Raw genomic sequence first — 12,332 nt, 5'->3', positions numbered from 1 at the left:
GGAATTAGATTAGGAAATAAGACACTTAAAGTAGTATAGGAGTTTTGCTATTTGGGGAGCAAAATAACTGATGATGGTCGAAGTAGAGAGTATATAAAATGTAAACTGGCAATGGCAAGAAAAGCGTTTCTAAAGAAGAGAAATTTGTTAACATCGAGTATAGATTTAAGTGGCAGGAAGTCATTTCTGAAAGTATTTGTATGGAGTGTAGCCATGTATGGAAGTGAAACATGGACGATAAATAGTTTAGACAAGAAGAGAATAGAAGCTTTCGAAATGTGGTGCTACAGAAGGATGCTGAAGATTAGCTAGGTAGATCACATAACTAATGAGGAGGTATTGAATAGAATTGGGGAGGAGTTTGTGGCACAACTTGACAAGAAGAAGGGACCGGTTGGTAGGACATGTTCTGAGGCATCAAGGGATCCCAAATTATCATTGGAGGGAAGCATGGAGGGTAAAAATCGTAGAGGGATACCAAGAGATGAATACACTAAACAGATTCAGAAGGATGTAGGTTGCAGTAAGTACTGGGAGATGAAGGAGCTTGCACAGGATAGATTAGCATGGAGAGCTGCATCAAACCAGTCTCAGGACTAAAGACAACAACAACAACCCTATACGTTCGTAATTTTGATAGTGTGTGTACAGTATGGAGTCAAACGTATTTCGGGAATTAAGAAACACTGTATCAGCCTGACTGGCTTGATCCATGGTTTTCTGGATGTGTTGTGAGAAAAGAGCGAGTTGGATTTCTCGTGACGGATGTTTCAAAGTCCACGCTGGTTGACATGGAAAAGGTCTCCTGCTCCAGATACCTCATTACGTTTGAGCTGAGAATATGCTCCAAGGTCCTACGGGTGGAACCCCTAGGCGTCTTACATCCGAATTGTCGTGAAACGGTCGGTAGATGCGCTACTCCTTCGGTTAGCAGAAGGCCACAGATTCAGTCATAAAAGATAGCGAAAATAACGTGGCGAATGCGTCGTTGTGTGTTTGAAACAGAAAATAAGTGGCCAAGTGGGGTTAAGACTCGAACAGTAAGAGTTCCGTACAAACTTAATTATGTATATACATAGTTCATCCATCCCGGTAATCGAGATTTTCGACGAGTTTTGGCTGTTACTGGACTGGACTGAAGACCACAACAACAAGATCTGTTCTGTCGGACATGCCCGAAGGAACATATACCATCGGTGACCATGCAACTATAGTAGAATGAAATGATTAAATCAAGACTGTAAGTTGTCGACAGCGCCCATTGACCTCCTTCTTCTGTGCTGGATGCACACGCATTGCCCGAACTCTTACGGGACTCGGTAAGATTGTATGCCGCGAATAATGAGTGTAATGGGGAGGGGCACAACGAATGTAGTGTCTGGACATTAAGTTGGGAATGTGGGTTTCACGGGGAGCGTGCAAGGGATAAATCCCTGCAGTCGCACTGTCCCCTGTGCCCTTGGTGGCTCAGATGGAGTCCTCAGCTCGTGGTCTTGCGGTAGCGTTCTCGCTTCCCACGGGGTCAGGGTTTTTCTCTGCCTCGTGATGACTGGGTGTGTGTCTTTCATCATCATTTCATGCCTGCACGGTAGCTCAGCGTGTTTGGTCCGAGGCATAGATGCCCTCTGTAATAAAAAAAAAACTGAGTTAATCGATCAACAATGACCTTAAAAGGGTGTCTTACGACGTCCTCCCCGAGCAGATGCGACGAACGAAAGCGAACAAAATGACATTAAAAAAAAAATGGACAGAGTGTCTCCCATATATGCAGGAGGTCCCGGGTTCGAGTCTCGGTCGGGGTACACATTTTCAACTGTCCCCGTTGATGTACATCAACGCCTGTCGACAGCTTAAGGTCTTGATTTAATTATCGTTCCAAAAACGAAATATTTCCAGTGTTTCTTTCTTTTTTTTCAAATTTCCCAGATGTGTTTGAAATTCCCTGGTACTCCCCGGTTTGCAGAGTCTGGCAACCCTGCCTATGCATGTTGCAGTTGTTTACGTTTTGTATTCTTTGTATTGTTCCTACTTCGCGCCGAAGTGGCGTCAAATCGAAAGACCTGCACCAGGCGAACGGTCTACCCGACGGGAGGCCCTAGCCACACGACATTTCCATTTCCATTATCGCCCGATTGTACTGTTTTGTGGCAAAATAAACGCAACCGTGCAAAAATTTGTCGGCTTTAAATTGCAGGAGTCGGCGTCGGGCTCGTCGTGTGAGGGGTCCGTGTCGCACGAGCTGGACGAGGCGGACGAGTGCGACGGCGAGGCGGACGAGGAGGCGGCGGCGTGCGACATCGGGCTGGTGGAGCGCCTCATTCGCACGCACCCCGTCTGGTTCCTGCCCGGCATCCAGCGCGCCGGCGCCTTCCACCTGCTGCAGGGCAAGGAGGAGGGGGTCCGTGCCGTGCTTACTCTCACCCTGTCACTCGTTCCACTCCATTTGATTTAGAGACCTGTTGTCATACATTTTACAACAGCTATAGTTCAATTCTTTTATCTTCGCGGTTCGCGCATGCCCGGCCAGACGCAGGAGACTGTTGCGTTGCCAGCTGCACGCGCCAGGCGAAGCAGCGCCATAGTACAGGGTTATTACAAATGATTGAAGCCATTTCACAGCTCTACAATAACTTTATTATTTGAGATATTTTCACAATGCTTTGCACACACATACAAAAACTCAAAACGTTTTTTTAGGCATTCACAAATGTTCGATATGTACCCCTTCAGTGATTCGGCAGACATCAAGCCGATAATCAAGTTCCTCCCACACTCGGCGCACCATGTCTCCATCAATGAGTTCGAAAGCATCGTTGATGCGAGCTCGCAGTTCTGGCACGTTTCTTGGTAGAGGAGGTTTAAACACTGAATCTTTCACATAACCCCACAGAAAGAAATCGCACGGGGTTAAGTCGGGAGAGCGTGGAGGCCATGACATGAATTGCTGATCGTGATCTCCACCACGACCGAGCCATCGGTTTTCCAATCTCCTGTTTAAGAAATGCCGAACATCGTGATGGAAGTGCGGTGGAGCACCATCCTGTTGAAAGATGAAGTCGGCGCTGTCGGTCTCCAGCTGTGGCATGAGCCAATTTTCCAGCATGTCCAGATACACGTGTCCTGTAACGTTTTTTTCGCAGAAGAAAAAGGGGCCCTAAACTTTAAACCGTGAGATTGCACAAAACACGTTAACTTTTGGTGAATTGCGAATTTGCTGCACGAATGCGTGAGGATTCTCTACTGCGCAGATTCGCACATTGTGTCTGTTCACTTCACCATTAAGAAAAAATGTTGCTTCATCACTGAAAACAAATTTCGCACTGAACGCATCCTCTTCCATGAGCTGTTGCTACCGCGCCGAAAATTCAAAGCGTTTGATTTTGTCATCGGGTGTCAGGGCTTGTAGCAATTGTAAACGGTAACGCTTCTGCTTTAGCCTTTTCCGTAAGATTTTCCAAACCGTCGGCTGTGGTACGTTTAGCTCCCTGCTTGCTTTATTCGTCGACTTCCGCGGACTACGCGTGAAACTTGCCCGCACGCGTTCAACCGTTTCTTCGCTCACTGCAGGCCGACCCGTTGATTTCCTCTTACAGAGGCATCCAAAAGCTTTAAACTGCGCGACCCATCGCCGAATGGAGTTAGCAGTTGGTGGATCTTTGTTGAACTTCGTCCTGAAGTGTCGTTGCACTGTTATGACTGACTGATGTGAGTGCATTTCAAGCACGACATACGCTTTCTCGGCTCCTGTCGCCATTTTGTGTCACTGCGCTCTCGAGCGCTGTGGCGGCAGAAACCTGAAGTGCGGCTTCAGCCGAACAAAACTTTGAGTTTTTCTACGTATCTGTAGTGTGTCGTGACCATATGTCAATGAATGGAGCTACAGTGAATTTATGAAATCGCTTCAATCATTTGTAATAGCCCTGTATAGTTCCTAAACTTACGTTTAGGGGGGGAGCGCGCAGTTCATGAAGTAATGCCACCACGGCCGCTTTAACCCTTTCGCTGCTACAGAGACGTGCCCCCCGCATTCCGCGCTGTGCGCGATTTTGCCATCATTGCACTGCTCGCCTGTGCAGACACATGATGTTTCGACTGCTTTGACACACTTTATCATTCGATTTCACAAATACTATTTGGCCCAAAAATTTGAGTTTTACACACCTTCTTGACTGATATCTTCTCCCCATAAATGACTTAATTTTGTTTCGAAGTTCAACGCAGTTGTTGTGCAGCATTAGATGTAGTAAACCATTGCACGAAATTTTGAAGAGTTTGCAGAGGTAAAAGTCCATAGCGTATAGTTGCCATTAGAAATTTCAAAAAATTACATTCAAACGAATAAAATTCATGAAGTGAGACACTTCGATATTGTTTTTAAATAAAGAAAATAATTTAGCACCGAATAAGGTTTCAACTCAGAACCTTTCGCTTCGCGGCCATACACTTTAACCATTACGCTAACGCAGCACGACGTTTAATACAACTCTCGAAGGACTTTAACATATCACGCAAAATACCGACAAACATTGTTGGTATGATTATGAATTACTCACGTTTCGTCGAAGTACAATAGGAAATAAACAATTGCCGCTGTTCTTTATTGCGAAAAAGCGGTTAGTGAGAATGATACGAACATCTTTCCTTGCTATCGTCTGAATTAAGAGGCTTATTGCTTGTTTGGTTCAATTAATTAATAGAATATGAAGCAATTGGTATAAAGAATGCTTTTTCCAAACTTTATTTTATAGAAAGTCTGGTATCAAGACACTCCTTTGTTCAATTACTTTATTTATGACTGAACGTTTCTAAAATTGAAGACACTTGTCCGTGGTCTGCACTGCAGTCGAGCTCTGGCAACGTCGTTCTCTGTTCATTGGCTGACTGTGTTTTGTGACGTCAGATGCGCAGAACGAACCTAAACTCGGCCACCGTCATAAATGACGCGCGCTTCAAGTTATAGCTTTTCATGTAGGTTACAAAACGTATTCCATGTTACAAACAGCAATGACAGTGGAAGTAAAATTAATTAAAAATACATTAGAAAGTGAAAGAAAAAACACAAAAATATTCACCGAGCGAGGTGGCGCAGTGGTTAGACACTGGACTCGCATTCGGAAGGACGACGGTTCAATCCCGCGTCCGGCCATCCTGATTTAGGTTTTCCGTGATTTCCCTAAATCACTCCAGGCAAATGCCGGGATGGTTCCTCTGAAAGGGCACGGCCGACTTCCTTCCCCATCCTTCCCTAATTCGATGAGACCGATGACCACGCTGTCTGGTCTCCTTCCCCAAAACCAACCAACCAACCACAAAAATATTCAGATTTTAAGACGATATGATGATAGAATATAACCATTGAAATTGCTGCACAACGAAGATGACGTGCTACAGACGCGAAATTCAACCGACAGGAAGCAGATGCTGTGGTATGCAAATGATTAGCTTTTCAGAGCATTCACACAAGGTTGGCGCCGGTGGCGACACCTACAGTGTGCTGACATGAGGAAAGTTTCCAACCGATTTCTCATACACAAACAGCAGTTGACCAGCGTTGCCTGGTGAAACGTTCTTGTGATGCTTCGTGTAAGGAGCAGAAATGCGTACCATCACGTTTCCGACTTTGATAAAGGTTGGACTGTAGCATATCGCGATTGCGGTTTATTGTATCGCGACACTGCTGCTCGCGTTGGTCGAGATCCAATGACTGTTGGCAGAATATGGAATCGGTTGGTTCAGGAGGGTACTACGGAACGCCGAGCTGGATCCCAACGGCCTCGTATCACTAGCAGTCGAGATGACAGGCATCTTTTCCGCTTGGCTGTAACGGATCGTTCACCCACGTCTCGATCCCTGAGTCAACAGATAGGAACGTTTGCAAGACAACAACCGTCTGCACGAACAGTTCGACGACGTTTGCAGCAACGTGGACTATCAGCTCGGAGACCGTGGCTGTGGTTACCCTTGAGGCTGCATCACAGACAGGAGCGCCTGCGATGGTGTACTCGACGACGAACCTGGGTGCAAGAATGGCAAAACGTCATTTTTTCGGATGAATGCAGGTTCTGTTTACAGCATCATGATGGTCGCATCCGTGTTTGGCGACATCGCGGTGAACGCACATTGGAAGCGTGTATTTGTCATCGCCATACTGGCGTATCACCCGGCGTGATGGTATGGGGCGCCATTGGTTACACGTCTCGGTCACCTCTTGTTCGCATTGACGGCACTTTGAACAGTGGACGTTACATTTCATGTGTGTTACGACTCGTGGCACTATCCTTCACTCGATCCCTGCGAAACCCTACATTTTAGCACAATAATCCACGACCGCATGTTGCAGGTCCTGTACGGGCCTTTCTGGATACAGAAAATGTTCGACTGCTGCCCTGGCCAGCACATTCTCCAGATATCTCACCAATTGAAAACGTCTGTTCAGCGGTGGCCGAGCAACTGGCTCGTCACAATACGCCAGTCACTACTTTCGATGAACTATGGTATCGTGTTGAAGCTGCATGGGCAGCTGTACCTGTACACGCCATCCAAGCTCTGTTTGACTCAATGCCCAGGCGTATCAAAAGCCGTTATTATCGCGAGAGGTGGTTGTTCTGGGTACTGATTTCTCAGGATCTATACACCCAAATTGCGTGAAAATGTAATCACATGTCAGTTCTGGTATAATATATTTGTTCAATGAATACCCGTTTATCATCTGCATTTCTTCTTGGTGTAGCAATTTTAATGGCCAGTAGTGTATGTTGTCCTATCCGAGAAAAAACTTTCTAGGCACCCTGTAAGAGACGAGTGGGCAAGATTCCACAACTACCCTGTTGCATACCTACGTAGCAAACGTGTTTTCAAACGGTTGTAGCATGGAAACGGTTCGTTTTTGGACGAGGGTTCATATTCAATATATTATATACTCACTCCCCTCTACAAGTCCTAGAAGTATGTACCGAACACCCTATATAACACTCCCTTGGGGCAAATTACTTTTACGTCTGAAGACTTCTATCCATTGAGAATGATGTGCTGTATTATGTTTGCTAGAAATTCTTCAGTGCGGTCATACTTCTGGTCTGACATTACATACTTTCGTATTTTTTTCAGCAGCTGGCAGTGCGGAACTGTATCGAATGCCTTCTTGAAGTGAAGGAACACGGCGTCAGTCTGATTTCACAAGATTGTTGTTTTTGGAACCGATGTTATTGCAACAGATGAGATTTTCGGTCTCTAGAAATGTCAATATGCGAGCATAAATAAAGTTACAAAATTCGACAACAGGTGTAGTCAGAGATATTGGCTTCGCTCCTCCGGCGACCAGCGGTACATTGTTCTAGAGGAGGAGCAATATCTTTCGCATACCACAAGGGAAATTCCCCACCGCAATCCTCTCAGATTCAGCGGTAAAATGACACCAGTGGTAGCCTGTCAAAAATTGAACACAGACCAAGCATGAAACCAGAAGGAAGATGTACTGAACTACGAAAAAAGAACGAAAATCGAAACAATGATCCTTCCAAACTTGAGATGTGCATCATCGAGGGAACTGTAAGAAACAGTGTGTCGTGGTTGTCTCGTCACGTTGTTGGACTGCCAAGCGGGAGATCAGTGTTCTAATCTCCCTCGTGCCCAATGATTTTTCTTTTTTTTTCAGAAATTTATTAACTGTTCGTCCGTTCATTGACGTGTCTGATCTCCTTTTGTAGTCTTACCAACTGACTACAAAGCAGGGAGCGAAATGCTACTTACAATTTGTACAGAAACCAGATGGCAGTTATAAGAGTCGAGGGGCATGAAAGGGAAGCAGTGGTTGGGAAAGGAGTAAGACAGGGTTGTAGCCTCTCCCCGATGTTATTCAATCTGTATATTGAGCAAGCAGTAAAGGAAACAAAAGAAAAATTCGGAGTAGGTATTAAAATTCATGGAGAAGAAGTAAAAACTTTGAGGTTCGCCGATGACATTGTAATTCTGTCAGAGACAGCAAAGGACTTGGAAGAGCAGTTGAACGGAATGGACAGTGTCTTGAAAGGAGGATATAAGATGAACATCAACAAAAGCAAAACGAGGATAATGGAATATAGTCAAATTAAATCGGGTGATGCTGAGGGGATTAGATTAGGAAATGAGACACTTAAAGTAGTAAAGGAGTTTTGCTATTTAGGGAGTAAAATAACTGATGATGGTCGGAGTACAGAGGATATAAAATGTAGACTGGCAATGGCAAGGAAATCGTTTCTGAAGAAGAGAAATTTGTTAACATCGAGTATAGATTTAAGTGTCAGGAAGTCGTTTCTGAAAGTATTTGTATGGAGTGTAGCCATGTATGGAAGTGAAACATGGACGATAACTAGTTTGGACAAGAAGAGAATAGGAGCTTTCGAAATGTGGTGCTACAGAAGAATGCTGAAGATTAGATGGGTAGATCACGTAACTAATGAGGAGGTATTGAATAGGATTGGGGAGAAGAGAAGTTTGTGGCACAACGTGACTAGAAGAAGGGATCGGTTGGTAGGACATGTTTTGAGGCATCAAGGGATCACAAATTTAGCATTGCAGGGCAGCGTGGAGGGTAAAAATCGTATAGGGAGACCAAGAGATCAACACACTAAGCAGATTCAGAAGGATGTAGGTTGCAGTAGGTACTGAGAGATGAAGCTTGCACAGGATAGAGTAGCATGGAGAGCTGCATAAAAACCAGTCTCAGGACTGAAGACCACAACAACAACAACCAACTGTCTTACATACATTGATTACAGAATACGAGTCATGTGGTTAAAATATACACTCCTGGAAATTGAAATAAGAACTCCGTGAATTCATTGTCCCAGGAAGGGGAAACTTTATTGACACATTCCTGGGGTCAGATACATCACATGATCACACTGACAGAACCACAGGCACATAGACACAGGCAACAGAGCATGCACAATGTCGGCACTAGTACAGTGTATATCCACCTTTCGCAGCAATGCAGGCTGCTATTCTCCCATGGAGACGATCGTAGAGATGCTGGATGTAGTCCTGTGGAACGGCTTGCCATGCCATTTCCACCTGGCGCCTCAGTTGGACCAGCGTTCGTGCTGGACGTGCAGACCGCGTGAGACGACGCTTCATCCAGTCCCAAACATGCTCAATGGGGGACAGATCCGGAGATCTTGCTGGCCAGGGTAGTTGACTTACACCTTCTAGAGCACGTTGGGTGGCACGGGATACATGCGGACGTGCATTGTCCTGTTGGAACAGCAAGTTCCCTTGCCGGTCTAGGAATGGTAGAACGATGGGTTCGATGACGGTTTGGATGTACCGTGCACTATTCAGTGTCCCCTCGACGATCACCAGTGGTGTACCTGCAGTGTAGGAGATCGCTCCCCACACCATGATGCCGGGTGTTGGCCCTGTGTGCCTCGGTCGTAGGCAGTCCTGATTGTGGCGCTCACCTGCACGGCGCCAACCACGCATACGACCATCATTGGCACCAAGGCAGAAGCGACTCTCATCGCTGAAGACGACACGTCTCCATTCGTCCCTCCATTCACGCCTGTCGCGACACCACTGGAGGCGGGCTGCACGATGTTGGGGCGTGAGCGGAAGACGGCCTAACGGTGTGCGGGACCGTAGCCCAGCTTCATGGAGACGGTTGCGAATGGTCCTCGCCGATACCCCAGGAGCAACAGTGTCCCTAATTTGCTGGGAAGTGGCGGTGCGGTCCCCTACGGCACTGCGTAGGATCCTACGGTCTTGGCGTGCATCCGTGCGTCGCTGCGGTCCGGTCCCAGGTCGACGGGCACGTGCACCTTCCGCCGACCACTGGCGACAACATCGATGTACTGTGGAGACCTCACGCCCCACGTGTTGAGCAATTCGGCGGTACGTCCACCCGGCCTCCCGCATGCCCACTATACGCCCTCGCTCAAAGTCCGTCAACTGCATATACGGTTCACGTCCACGCTGTCGCGGCATGCTACCAGTGATAAAGACTGCGATGGAGCTCCGTATGCCACGGCAAACTGGCTGACACTGACGGTGGCGGTGCACAAATGCTGCGGCCAACACCGCGGTTCCTGATGTGTCCGCTGTGCCGTGCGTGTGATCATTGCTTGTACAGCCCTCTCGCAGTGTCCGGAGCAAGTATGGTGGGTCTGACACACCGGTTTCAATGTGTTCTTTTTTTCATTTCCAGGAGTGTATTACCGTCACAAGTAAACATGATGAAGTGAGGGCAGCCGAGATGTCGCATAGACCTCTTATAGAAATGTGAACAGCAAACAAACAGTTGTGAACTGTGTTACAACAAAGGAATACGAGAGTCAAAACTTCCAAAACAGAACGCAAGAGTCATAAATGTGATACTCCTGTACCACAAATAGGAACTACGTATGTCTGGAGATCCCTTCGTTATACTGCGTTGTTGTAATCGCACGTTACACCACGACACAAATTTGACGTCAGTGACCGGACGGATAGCTAATATTTTACGAAAAAAAAAGAGGCACGAGGGAGGGGGTGGGGGGGTTGAACACGGGTCTCCCCCTTTGTAGTCCAACACTGTAACCGTAGATTCATGTCGCCATAGCTAATGAAACTACTCGATCTTGCACGTTTTGCTCTTGGACCTTTATCTGTTTCTATTTCGCTACTTTTTTCACAGTTCATTACACCGTTTTCCTTTTTTCGTGCTTGCATCTGTATTCAGTTCTGTCTGCTGGACCATCTTATCACTAAATCTGAGAGGGTTTGCGATGGGGAACTTCCTTTCTCAGTTAGAATTGTATTGGTATCCCTTCAAGTCCAGTGGTCTTTGCTCTGTTGAGCGATTTCTGTTATTTTTCTGACACATCGCCTTGATTTCGATATCTGTCGTTTCAACCTTCGTGGGACGATTTAAAGGAGGAACTAAAATGCGATCTTTCTTAGTGAAACAGTTGTGGAAAAACACGTGAAGTATTTCGGCCTTCTCTCTGTCCTCATCTGCGACCTTATCTGTCTCTTGGTCTCTCAATGGAAAGCAATTATACGAAAGATTTTACTTCGCACGGCTCGAAGTTTTTTTATCTGATACTCTGCTGATGGGCTCCGCCCGAAACGCGTAAAAAAAATAGTGTGCTCTACCAAAACTTTATTTAGGTAAATTCTTCATTTGTGTGGCCATATTGTCCGTAGTTGCTTTACAATTTATGAGGGTATTTTCGTTCTATCGTTGCAACTACAACAAAATGCGAGTTTTTTTCGTCAGACGCGTTTCGTTTTATCGAGGTAAAGCATCATCAGTGATCTGTAATTAAAGATATTTACAGTTTGTTTTGTTTTTTCGATCTGAAAACGATTGTTAACAATATGTTGCTATTCGTGTTTCGGACAGAGATTCTTAGCAACCTGTCTGGCAACTTTTGCTGCTTACAGAAATGAAGTAATTGGCAGGATTACCGGTAGTATTGTTAGCATCGAAAGGGGAAGAAACATATATGAGCGTGTAAGAGAGGAACATATAGCCGCCGACTTCTGTTTGTTTTTTCGTTTGTTTGGTAGTTCGTTTTGCATATAATCACCGCACATAATTCAGCGTTAGTCCATTGTGTATGTCACGTCCTTTTAGAATATAAATTTCATTGTATAAGTAATAAAAATAAGTTGATTACGGAACTTTCGCGCTCTTATGTAACCAAAGGAATTACTTTCGGTGAAAGTACAGTAGACATGCACAAACATAAAAAAGTTAAATAATTATTGTTGTTATTTTGTATTCAATAGAACGTTTATCATCATGGTTTACTGATAAATGCGAAAGTTGTTTATGAATGACAGATCCATGTTTTATATAAGCTCGACGAACTATTGAAGGTATTTTTGATATATTTTTGTTTTGCGATTTTTCGTTTTTTAAATTGCGTTTTTTGCACTATATGGCAAATCTGTTTTTTTTTTTTTTAATTTTTACTAGTACATCCCTCTGCATCACTTTACAAATCAGTTTCGAATAAAACCTGAATTAAACATTGGTGTTTTCAGTTCTCTACTAATACTGTTCATTTTTAAATGACAGGAGGATAGCTATGTAGAATCAAAACCTTCCGTAGGTTTCGCAGCCCTTTATACAGGGTGTATCATAATTAATGGCGTAAACGCATACAGTTGAAAGTATACGATACTAGAAGCAAAAAAGTCTCAGTAAACATGGGGTCGAAAATGGATACCGTAAGGGCTACTAGCAATTTTTCATCTTCTACTGGAAGCTCTTTGCTTTCCACATTTTGGGAAGTAGTAGTATGGACCAAAACAAGAAAAAATGTCCAGTAAACATTTGCTCTAAAATGCATACCTTAAAAAGTTATGAG

General features: G+C 45.0%; 1 protein-coding gene across 2 annotated transcripts in view; it reads left to right on the top strand.

The window, feature by feature from the left end:
- The window catches only part of LOC124551369 (protein sprint), a 153,767-nt gene that overhangs the window by 36,622 nt on the left and 104,813 nt on the right, over positions 1–12,332 (top strand). The window contains exon 2 of one of the 2 annotated variants that reach the window (XM_047126408.1): positions 2,195–2,398. The gene's annotated coding sequence lies outside the window, so the exon portion shown is untranslated. Of the gene's footprint in view, positions 1–2,194; positions 2,399–12,332 lie in introns of those variants that run through there. The other variant, XM_047126407.1, reaches the window with a different exon arrangement.

This window comes from Schistocerca americana, chromosome 9 (assembly GCF_021461395.2).
Source record: "Schistocerca americana isolate TAMUIC-IGC-003095 chromosome 9, iqSchAmer2.1, whole genome shotgun sequence".
NCBI classification, from domain to species: Eukaryota; Metazoa; Arthropoda; class Insecta; order Orthoptera; family Acrididae; genus Schistocerca; species Schistocerca americana.
Note: the sequence above shows the minus strand (reverse complement) of the source record. Positions and strands in the feature narration are given on the sequence as shown.